A 13,167-nucleotide genomic window follows, 5' to 3' on the forward strand; every position below is an offset into this window, starting at 1 on the left:
AAGGTAAAAGAACATGCTTTGTTGTGATGAAAACAGTGATAAAAACAGCTAGGCTCAGATTAATTATCCATATATGTACAGGTAAATAAAGCCAGATGAAGAGTAGAAATCTAGACTAAAAACTAATACACTACAAATGCATAGTTGCATAGCTGTAGTGTCATTGAGGTGGATTGCGTCAGCAGATTTCTAAGTCTGTCCAAAGAAGCAGGTGACTAGATTACAAATGATCCTGATACCAGAGGAATGAGTAACCACAGTATGCCGTGCTCAGGATTTTGGGGGAACGATCTACAGCAGGATTATTTGTGCAGATAGGTCATAAAGGAAATTAGTCCTGTAAGCCACAGCCTGGATGTTAAAAAGCTATCCTATGTGGGAGGCTTTTAATTGAGGGGTCGGCAGACGCAGCAGGCTAGCTTAAAGGCAGCAAGGGCATCTGTACATTCATTTCAAACTAGATTTGCACAGCAAATGACTGTTTTTTTTTTTTTTTAAAGTTAGTTGAAGTTAAGGAGTTGAATTTTCTTCCCCATTAGCTCTGACAAAATGGATTCTTTCTCTCTTCTGAAAGATGGTAGATGTAATGCTTAAGTGTTCTCATCCTGTAGATAGAGAGTTACAGCTCCATGAGTTCAGCCAGCATTTGGTATAGATAACGGTGAGGGACACCTTAGAAATACAAAGAGAGAAGCACAGAGAATCTGCCAAAGCCAAGAGAGCTCAAGTGAATTATGCCTTTCTGAACCTTTCCATGAAAGCCAGCAAACAGGAATCATTGAGAAACAAGATCTAAGAAACAGAGGACTGACTGTGTTGCTAAGGGCAGCAGACTCCTCTCTGCTGGGTCTAGTTTGGGACGTGAATCTCATGGCAGGGAAACCATCACTGACAAATTCTCTGACAGCAGCTACCTTCCATTTCAGCTGAGTGCTGACACCTGCTGAAGTCGTATTAATAATCACTCCACAAAGATGTGATCTCTGAAGCACAAATGGCCAAAACCATGCAGAGCTTTTGATGGTTTGACTTTTTATGGCTTACTTCCCAATTTGCCTTTAGCATGTTGTGATAAAGCTATTACGTTAAAATGCCAGCTTTCTCCGAGAACTCTAACTACCTTTTGCTCAGGTCTTTCTCATGTATTTTCACATTTATGCCAATCTTGCTTACTTTGCAGGCTGAAACATATTTTCATTTTTATACTATGTGGCCCCTGCTTCTAGCCCTACAAAGTCAACGCCTGTGATTAATGGTGTTGGCATGATAAAATCCAACTGTGGGACCAGCTGTGCATATGTAACCACTGCAAAGGCAGTGGTGTTGTACAAGTACCAGTGAGATCAAACGCAGCTTGAGATGTTAGCATTGTTATGAGTACAAGACAGATCCAATTGGCAAGTGGTTTGTTTACCTTTAAACCAGCTACCTAGGATACGGAAGTTCCTTAGAAATAGTAAGCAGGAACAACCAAAATTCCCTTTTCACAGCCAGTCCTTCTCCAAAACAGAATCAAACTTTAAAAACTGTTCATTATCCAAAATTTGATGGAAGCCAAATCCTATATTTTGTTACCCAAGCCATTTATAAATTAATCATTATAACTCCTTTTATTGCCTTTGACCTACTGATGAGTTACAAAGAATTTTAAGGGAAAGCTATCAATCTAATTCACATGCTTCAGGAATTTACCATTTCCTTGATATGGTGAAGATACTTGGTCTCGGCCTCAAAATGAGTTTTCCAAAAGGTAGGCAAGTTAGTAATTTCAGCCATTCAGACTGAGAGTAGAGGCTATACTTGGACCACACCACTGGTATTCCTTCAAAATAAAAAGTTCTTTACATTTGTAAGTGTTGTAAATGCTAGATTCTGTGTTGGCCAAGATTCAGGTCTTCCTGGAAGCAGGAAGCCTGTCAAATCCAAGAACAGCACCATGTCCTTTGTTCTTGACATATGTATCTGAACATGTGCCACTGGACATGTTTCCATTTGCCTTTTTTTTTTTTAGGATACTTTAGACTTAAAGCGGTTTAGGGTGCTGGGTGCTTCATGAAGAGCATTTGAGCTGCCAAAGTGCTTCTGAGCTGCTAAAGCATTTTAAAGCTCAGTACTAAAGCGATTTAGTGCTGAACTAAACTTTACAGCAGCTCAAAAAATAGATGGCAACTGGGATGATGGTATTTGCCATACTGTATTGGTCCAGTGGTTTCCTTTCACGGATGAGTGGCCATGTATTAAATACTCTGGAAAATAAAGTTGCAATTTTAAACTTCATGCTAACCTCCTTACAGCCTGGCCTTTGGCCTTTGCCTGGTACACCTGACTAGAGAATATGAAGGTGCAAAGCAACCAGCAGAGGTCCAGAGAGACATAACAGAAAAAACAGGAGGTTTTAACCTTTTTATTCCAGTAAATCAGAAACAAAATTTCAAAAGCTAGTATTAACACTAACAAAGTTTTGTCTGTCAGATGACTGACAAGCTAAACCACTTTTGCTTTTTAAGATCTGCTAGAATGCTTCCATGCCCTGTTCTAATCACAGATGTGAATGAGCTTATTCTAGCAAAGCTGTCCCTGTGTGGGAAAAAGACATACAAGACACTTTTCTTTATCAGGCCTACCTAGAACTTCTACACTCCCCCAAATTACACCTGTGACTAAAATTATTTTATACAACTTTAAGTGTAGAATCATGGAAAACCCAGTGGGAAAAGACCCATCTATTCTGACCCAAATTCACCACCTCCACATGGGAACCCATATACCCTGCCTGTTCTGACAGACATCCATCAACAACCAAGTGGCAATAACTGTGGTTAGAAACCAGTAGCACCAGTATCGCTGTGGTGTTCTCTCTATAGTTTGTGCAGTTCCCAAAACAAGTCTGGATTTTGTGTTGGATGTGAAGTATGTTATACTGTCTGTTGACAGGTAGTCTCTCACATAGCCTCCTTTCAGAGCTGAAGCAGAAACTATTTAAGAACTTTCTTAAAATCTTTCTTTTAAAAAGTGAGGTTTTCTTTTAAATGCTAGCATTTTCACTGAATGTAGGGTACCGAATACAGCAGCATCTACAGTGGAGTTGATCCATATTTATTGATAGATTATTATCCATTAGATGACCGAGATTCACAGAGCATCACTTCAGGCAACATTCATCGCTTCGGGCAATGTGTATCACATAAGCAACTTATCCTTGCAAAGGCAGACGAGGTGGTCTGCTGGTTTGACACAGAAAAGATATAGTATTGAAAAAATCGTGGAATAATATGACTTGAAAGTTCATTGGTATCTTCTTCCACTAAAGCTGTAGCTTACCGCTTCCACTGACCCAGTTTTTGAATCATCATGAGCCAAAAGGCGGGTTTGATTCCTTAATGAGGTTTTCACTGGAGTTGCTTCATGAAGTCATTCTGTTTTTTTCACTGGTGTGCCAGTCAATCCTATCTAACTTACCTTGGATTTCTTCTCAGATACATAAAAATAACTCTGGTATTTGTGGTAAAAATGTTGAGATGTTATTTCCACCAGAATTCTAATCTACTTTCCCAAGTTGAATGTCAAAATATCAGTATAGTTTAAATTTAAGGACACATTTTGTATGTATATGTTATCTGCATTAAATTACTTGTTTATTTCCTCAAATTTCCTGTTCAGGGAGGTATTGAATTGATCAGGTAGGATAAACAGTTATCTTAATAACCTAATATAAAGACTTGTATGTAACCCTGTGTCAGGAGGAGATACTGAACTTGACTAATCTATGTTATTACATTTGGAAAAACACCTTTTTTGGTTACTTAGCTGGGGTTCTGACTTGCAGGTCAAATTTAGGGTACTTAAGGTTCATACTATTTTCATAACAACTAGCATATTAGAAACCAACATCAGCAAAAAAAGGTCTCTGAGGGAACAGGGAAAGTATACTTCTGATACATATATTAGCTGGGATTTGAGAGGAGCTCAAAATCTTGCATCAGGGTTCATATAAATTCATACACACCAGCTGTCCAGTGTTACATTCATATATGGCTCTTCTCTGATCCTATTGCACAAATCCTGGCTGTACAGCACATTACAGGGATGAAGGCAAGTTAATCTCTACCTTTAGAGTCTTACCCTTAGCAAACCCTTCTTGGCAGCAGGCAGAACCACTCACCCAGTACTAATTCTGTCTCAATTTATTAGATGAGAAGTGGCAAGACACGAACTTCATGAACCAGAAGCATTTGCAAATCTAATCATGCTATATGCAGTTTCAAAATGTCTATAGCAGTCTGTGTATCTATATTATTAATTGCATTGGCAAAATACAGTATTGTCTTATCTATAATATAGACTTGTTGGAAGACTTTTTTTTTTTTTTTAGTTAAATGCATTAAGATTTCATTAACTAATACTGCTTTTATTTATATCAAACACATAGAATTAGCATTTTTTAAAAGCAATGTTCAGTATAACTTTGCAGTGGATCCACAGATTGTTTGGAAGAAGCTGAGTATTGTTTAAAATGCTCAGGCAAATCTGTGTTAGAGAAATCAGTTAAACATATAATATAAACGTGTATACATGCTTATGGGTGAAATACATGACGAAACTCATGCATAGTCTCATTTTCGTTCCCATTGGCTCCCTTTTTAGAAAAAGCTCTTCTAATTACTTCAGAAATCAGATGCTGTTTTAAAAAATAGACAAATATTCCAATATTATTAATACTCTAATGTTATTAACTGTAGTATCAAGGGTTCTTGCCCTAAATCTATGCTAAGAGTCATAAAACTAGAGATTGTACTTATTCAAGAACTCACAGTCGGCAAAATAAATGACTTTGGGAAAGCAAGAAAGCAATTATACTGACATTATGTCATATAGGAGCATGAAATGTGTCATCTTAATTGGGGTAAGGTACCATTGGAGAGGCTGTAGGGCTAAATTCTAATCCTAGATACGTGGGCACAGACTGCTCAGAGACTGAGATTAGAGTGTAATCCTAAAACTGGATTGAGAACGATACATTCCCTAAAGAAAGGAAAATAACTATATTTATACTGTGTGTGTCAGCCAGTAGAGTTTGCATTGCATGCCTTTACACTGAAATGAAGACATGGATGCTTCACCATTTTTGAGCTAGCTAATTGTTAAGATTGCAAGCAGCAAGGCACTTATATTTCTTTCAAATACACAGGTCTCAGGAAGAAATTAAGGCCTAGTATTGGCAAATTCAGTCCTTCAGGAACTAAGTTAGGTTCATAATAGGAGTTCATTCATCTTGTTCCCACCAGAATGGCTGGGGGCACAGGGAAACTGTTATTCCTGTGTGCTGCTAAGGCAACAGTCAGCTTAATGCATTGACTAAAACCAAAGGTGGAGATGCATTGTGCTGAGCACAAACACACAGCAAGAGCCCTCAAAGCCTACTAGGTGAGACAGACAGATGGTGGAGGAAAAAGAAGCAGTCCTGCCATTTGATATGGTGTTGGAGGCATAGAGATACAGGACAGTAAGCAGCTGAGGTGTGAATTGTGCTTAGCACTTCTCCCTCTCAGCTCGGTGCTGTAACCACAGGACCGGTTTCTGCAGAACCATAGTGCTAATATTATTCATTTGTATTTGTGGCGCACCCAAAGGCTCCAGCTGGGACCATGCTGAGTGCTTTAACTATGCTTTTTAAAAAACTAAGTAAAATAACTCATCAACTACTAATGAAAATAATGGTTGTAGCAAAGCAAGTGTGTGTGCACACATATATGTGTATAAAATTGTACACCCACCCCGTATCCTGACAAACTGGTACATGGAGAAGCTGTTTACAAGGGATGAGTCCCTCTGTTACATCAGTTATATACACTGAGATAAAAGCATGATGTAATTTCTTTTCCGCGTGGATTTATTTCATAATTAGGGATGACATTTGAAACATTATCCTTTTGGCTTTGATTCTTTTAGAAGCCTAAAGATTGCAAAATGTGGCATAAGTGGGATCGTTTAAAGAGAAACTAAATTCTGTATTTTTTACTTTTTAATGATTTTTACTTTTAAGTCATAAAAAAGGAGTTTTTTCATTTTTTATTTTTAAATACTGGAAATGGAAGTCTTGGGATGGAAAGCTTTCTGACGATTGGAGAGCAAGGATGGTATTTCCAAATGAAGTACAGTTGAATTTTAGTGGGATTTGTGTCTCACTTTAACATGAAATACTAGTGCAAATGACAACACTCCCAGTGCCAAAAGAAACCAGGTAGTGGAAAGAGGAATGGGTTTTAGGAAGGCTATTTAAAACTATTTTTATTTAACAACTCTTTAACTTCACTGGCTAAATAAGAGTTTGAATCTAGAAAACTTGTACTGAATCCTCAGTACCTTCCCTTTTTAGTTAGGATATTAAATATTGAAGCAGTATCCCTTGGACTTCCCAAAATCCTCTGATAAAACAGAAAACTGCAATTGATGTGTCTTACACTACTAAGGTAAAACAAGATGGTGTGGGTTTTTATCATTAGTTGTTTCAGGTTAGGTTTCTTTATTACAAAGCAAAAGACAGCACACACTTATCTTAAAAAATATTTGCAGGTATATTAAAATATATGTAAGTCACAGATATCAGACACTAAAACCACTGTTATTTTCCAAACTCATATATGAAGTCACAAGTTTTAATACAAACTTTCTCTCCTTGTGAGATTAACACAAGAAATTGCACACCTGATCCTGTAAACAGACTCGGGAATCAGCATCTTGAACTGACTGAACATTTTCAGCTCCAGTTTGCAGGATCAGGCCATGATAAAATTTCTCCAGTCAGGATTGCCTCTCTCCCTCACTCTTTCCGTATCTCTGGGGCACCAGGGAGATAAGGAAATTCACATACTCTGTAACTGAGGAACTTGAAATTTTAGCTCCAAAGGCAATATAATAGTGCCCAAGCCTTTCTCAGTCTACAGTTAATTCCGCCCACATATTCAGATAATAACAAGATGTAAGGAACCCTCATCATGTTACGATATTATTTTTACAAAATATATCACACTGCATACATCGGTGTTCCACAAAGCTGCTAGCACTGGGATTTGTTACAATGGCTACGCACACAAGCAAAATTTTAATTAGGTGAATCTAATGTAGGTACATCAGACTAAAACAGCCAAATATATCTGTGTGATGATAGCCTTTATTAATTCTGACTGCACACTGATTTAGAAAATCCACTGCTCCAGGAAGTATCTGTAAAATATTGAGGTTTTTCTATTGTACTTTAAAAAGATAAATTAGCACAAAGATTAAGCTATACGTATTAACAACCAGTTAGCTTTTAAGAATATTTTGTTACAGTTAGACAAGACGGTGAAACATTTGTGCATGTGCATTAATCAACTCAATCTGTATCCAGAGTTTTCTAGAAAAATACTGAATATGCAATGACAAACATTCTTAAAGTAAAATCCTCCATTTGTGAAATAGATCTTTAAATGTTTCCAAAATGATCAAGCTTGTGTTGTAAAAAATCCAGTGTTTCAACCTGAATATGTAGGATTATTTACCCATAAGAATACATATAGCAGATTGCTGAGAAATCAGAACATAGTTAATCACATACTTTACTTTTTCTGTATCACCCCTGCCTATTCCTAACTTTACTCTCTGCAGTCCAGTGCTGCTCTTAAAGAAAAACACCACGAAGAAGTCTGCTTTGATCTGTGCTGTTTCTATCGTGAGGTCTTTCCTATCAAAATCTGAAAAGTCATATACCTCTTGATATTGCTTAGCAGATGTTGCATTGCCACTTACATTAAAAATTAGCACATTTTATTTTTATTTCATGTATACTTACATCTATTGTGAAGACCTTAGTTTTGGGTAAAATGAAGACACCATGAACATCCAAGAGTATGTGCCTTCACTATAAGTCTTCCTTTCAAGCTGTCTCAGTAACGTGATTGGCAGCTTTTAAAACACATCAAGATTAACATGTCAAAAACTGCCTTAACTAACGCTGACTTTACCTTAAATACAAATTGAACTTATCTTGATTAGCCTTCATCCTGCTTCTAAGCCCTACCCACTCTGACATCACAAGCCCTTCTCCAATACCATCCCCTAACCAGTCTGTAAAAACATAATTACAAGAAGAGCACTACACTGATCTGATAAACCTATTTCACATTTAACCTGCTAAGCTGTTGTTAGCTTTTAAGATGCTTAATGCATTCACTTAAAATCTTCCTGTTCCAACAAGAAATATGAGAGAAGGTTAACAATTGCCTAGCTCTCACGCATTGTGTTACCTATTGATACTGATTTTTAGAAAGGCCGTACTTCTGACCGTTGGCAAGCAGTTACCCCAGAACCATGTTACCCCAGAACTGTGTATCCAATTGGATTGGGGGGAACTAGAAGATGGAAATCCTGTTAAGCATATTGTGAGGCTAACACAGGGATCAGATGGTTATACTGCTCAAGCTGGCAATTTACTCTTTAATTCTCACTGTCAGTGAGTTAGCTCTCAGAACGAATGCCTAGTAATTAGCAGATTTTAAAATGTCAGGGAGTGGTTAGTTTCTTCTAATATCCATGTCAGCTGATGGGACGTCAGGGTTGATGTTTGTTAATCCCTTATTCACCTGCCTAAAGTTCATCAAGTGCTTGCTGCAACAACAAAAAATTGTCCCTCGTCCTCTCTCAAATGCTAACACAATGCCTAAACCTGGAAAAAATGGACTCATTCCTATTGAAAATCACCCTCAGGGAAGTGTTATCGTTAGCAAAAGGATGTAATTCTGCTATAGTTCAGCATGTCCTTACAGAAAACAAACTATTTTTTTGTATAATGTAACACAAAATACATATGTAGTATCTAATGTGGGATTATTTTTAATTTTTTTTTTAAAGTGACTGTGACTCTCTAAATATTTTTGTTGTAAATGCTATCATGGCTATTTTGTTGCTGTCTGGACCTTCTTTATAAAGAAGAAAATCACACCCAGAATCATTGTTTAAAAAAAATTCCAATACTAGGTTTTAAAAATAATTTTAGGACTTCCTTTAAAAAAAAAAAAAATTAAAGACCAGCTAAAATAACCCGAGAATAATTTTCCTGTGGTTGTCCAAATCTTTGCATGTGCAGGCAGACAAGGAATCAAAGGAGCATTCTAGGATTAAAGATAATTTTCAGCTTGTGTTCAGTCCACTCAGTCTGGAACTGCCTACAGAAGCCTGTGACTTGAAATGCAATGAGTAGATACAGTCTTGAAAAAAGTTCCTCTGCTGGGATTTTTCAAGATTGTCTAGATGAGGCTGAAGCAAATGCTTTGTGAGATATGGGGTTGCCCAAATAAATTAAAAGCAAAGTCTTGCATCAGCATCCATTTTTCATCAGATGTTTTAGTCCATGTGAATCACATTTCAGGAAAACCACAAAAAGTTTAATACCAGGAAAAATTACTTCCTGAGGTAGAGACAAAACCAGCAATATAATAAGGATTTTTTTTTTTTTTCCTGTTTTACCTAATGAGGGAAGTTTGGAGAGAGAGCATACTACTTCACAAGACCCCTGGCATCTAGCCTTTGGTTTCTGGCACAGAAGCAGGATTGCTGTGTGCTGTAGTGAAGTGTGACAACTACAATTCATGAAGATGCTTTAATGGTCCCTCTCCAGAGAAGACCTAGTTGTTCTCGACTGGATTTCACAGGCATCAGGCAGGGGTGTATTTCCGCAGTGGCCTGCGTGTTTCTCAGCAGTCCTGTTTCTGCTGGTCATCTTCACCAATAAGAAAAATGGCAAAGCAGCAAAAGAGGGAGAGAGAGGGACATAGGAGATGAGTTATGAATAGAACAAAGTAACATACAGTATATCAAATTGATCTGGGCCTTGGTCTGTCAATTAGTATTACTGTTAGCTAAGGTGGTTTAGGACAGTGTAGTGCCACGTTATCCCCTTTGCACAGAGGGATCTGAGAGTGGGGAAACACCGACACTCAGATTCCTCTGTGCAAAGGGGATAACTGTAGCCTGATAGCTCCCACCCAGTATCTGGTGTTTGTAGCCTGAGCTACTGACACCAGATATAACTAATGTGAAAGATGGAGCTGGAGACACACCACCTTCTGTACACTCTTAACCAGACTTATTGCCTGGGGTTACCTCTATAGCAAGCAGTGCAGAAATCTCAAAACTGGAATTTACCCATCCGGTATAGGATGCCCCAAAAGAGTATCACTTCATCATAGACCACAAGGAGTTGGAAGAATGCTACCAAAAAACCAACAGTCTTTGGCAGTTTATGTACTATTCTAAAGCTGAACGAGGAGGCTCTCTTTCTCAATTCATTTCAAAAGAAATGGACACTACTGTCACATCTTTCACAATTCCTGAAGTGTCAGAAAGGGTTAGCAGTGTGGAATCAGCTCCATGAGCTCCAGATCTAGTCTTACCGTTGTCACCAGACATTTTGTCACCACTGATTTGGGTCAGAACTTTCTTTGTTCCCTTTTGACAAAATCAATGACAGACATGGCTTAGCTGATGGGATTTGTGGTCTTCAAAAACGGAAGGCAAAAAATTGTATTAGACAATTTTATTACAGTTCAAGAATTATGTTGTTTACCAAAATGCAATGCTGGAATGGATTTGTATAAGTAGAGAACCTGCTAAACTAGAGTCTAAGCAGGTTTTAATCCACTGTTTCTAAACAGTCTGTCCTAAGTGAGGAATCTGTGAAAGAGTTATAATCCTTATTTCTTCTCCTTATGAAGTTCACTGAAGCAAGATGCACTTCAATGGAGACTTATTTCTGTGTAATGAAATGAGCTGGACTGATACAGAACTTGGCAGATGGCTTCTTTATCACAGATCACCCTATCTTTTTCCAAAATGAAATCCGTGTTCAGACATATCAAATTCTTTAGCTAAATCTCACTTCCTTCCATGTTTCCCCCAAAACGTTTAAACTAGAAGAGTAGTGTGCCCACAACTGGCAGCATAAGTAAGGAACAGGGTGGTCTGATGGATGGGTTGGGAAGTCCGGGACCGGTAGGCTGCGAATCCCAAGAATGAGCTTGAACAAGAAATGGTGTCCTAGAATCCTGGGACTAGAAGCAATAACCAGACGCTGCGGTGGCACAGCTGGCTTAGAAACACACAGGACCTTGCCTTTGGGTCCACTCACAAGAAACTGAAAAATAACTAGAGAAGGGAATGGGCAAAGCTGTGTGTCAGTGTCACTGTAATCATCTGATGTCTGGGTATGTAGAATGTCCTTTAAGCTGTAGCAATCCTCGGGAGTTAAATTTTTTTTTCCAATCCTCAGCCCTTTGCTTGGTTGCGGGGTAGATGCTCTAGTTCCTTCCTGAGTTGCAGGACACTCTGAAGAGGGAAGTGCCCAACTTTGGTGTTCACCTGTACTAAATACACACTGACAAGATAAGCAAACACTCACTGGAAAGGTAACAGGTTGTAGCACAATTGGCTGTTCAATGGAAAAACATTACATTTACCACAGCTCTTGAGAGAAGTTTGGAGAGACTAGGTGGATTACACAGCTGTCTCATTCCCAGTGGAAATCTGGGAATTAGTCAGAGGGAACTGGACCCAAAAAGGAACAAAACTGAAGCTACTGAATTTTACTTAGCGTGGCTCATCTCAATTCCAAAATCCAATGAGTGAATCTAAGTGATGAAATATGGCTAACCATTAAGTTCCTTTGAAAATTAAATTGACCAAACATTGTATGTTGAAAGAAGACTGGATGTGTCCCTGAATCAAAATGTTTGGAAAGGTCTGGATTTAAAACCATACAAGTGGAGTTTTCAAAGACCTGATTTTTTATTTGGCTAACAGGACTTAAATGTTTTGGTCAAAATTTTCAAACTGGCCACGTGCTGAAAGAGCAAATCAGTTGGTAAAATTGTATTACCATTTCCACGCACGCACACTAGACATAATGGAAGCTGCACTCTACCATGTTTGTGTTATCTATGGAATTTCACTCTTTTCACTCTGGATGTGCCTTTTTACATTGGACTAATAATTAACAAAGCAAATGACGACAACACACACACACACTTATTATCTTTAATTAAACCATTTTATGGCATTTGTTCATATTTGCTTGTTTGGGGATTTTTTTTTCATTAGCCTGTGTATGGATTTAGGGTATTTTTGGATGTGGAAAGGCGAATTGTGACTGCATTGGTATCGCATTCAAAAAGAAAACTGTTGAGTAAATACTCTTACTTGAACTAACTTTTGAAATAACAACTAGAAATACAGGGACTCAGATGCTTTCATTTAGGATGACCCTAAAAATGCTTTACAACCAGCTCATATATGAGCATAAACTTGCTCTCTCTGGCAACACATATTGAAGTTGAAGTTTCACAGAATGCAATGGGGAGTTTTGCTGAACTATCCAGACCCATTGTACCAGATGGTACTGTATGGAAGTAACACTGATCCTTTGACTCCGATGATTTCTAATTAGGTTTCTAGTAATTAATATAGTTTGCAGGCCTTGCATGAACTCTGAAGATTACCCATTCATGTAAATGCTTAACTGAAAGGGGATTAATCCTGGCATAAGTTCAAACAAAAAGAATTTTCCGGCCTGAAAATCTTCTCCATCAGACTAATATATTGCAATAGAGAATGAAACATTAAGTTTGTATTTGTGTAGTTCCATTTAAAAAAAGAGTAACTCAATATCAGAGTGTTAAAAATATCTGCATTGTGTATATAAATATACATTTGCTGTGATAGATCTTTTAGTCGTGCTTTTTATGGAAATCAAAATGCATATTCAATATGAGATAGTAGTTGGGGAAATTTACTTATCATTGCTATTATTTTATAGTAGGTAAGGTAAATTCTGGCTTTGAAAAAAGAAATATGTTTTAGAATTCTACAGTTCATGTTTAGCAGCTCGTGCTGGTATATGCAAGGCTGAAATTCTTATGACTGTAATAAATCAGTGGCAACAGGGGCCGGCACACACCTCTGCTCACAATCAGTTCATCCAGCACATGCACTTGCAAGATTGTCCTGCCAAGTGTGCAGCCCCTTCAGGTCAGGCAGAGCACCAGAGTTTCATAACTTTACTTTTTGTTAAGTTTTAAAGTGTAAAAGTCCAGTGAAATGTCAAAATCTTCCTCAGCCTTTCCACCCATGGAAAGT

Source organism: Aptenodytes patagonicus, chromosome 6 (assembly GCF_965638725.1).
Source record: "Aptenodytes patagonicus chromosome 6, bAptPat1.pri.cur, whole genome shotgun sequence".
NCBI classification, from domain to species: domain Eukaryota; kingdom Metazoa; phylum Chordata; class Aves; order Sphenisciformes; family Spheniscidae; genus Aptenodytes; species Aptenodytes patagonicus.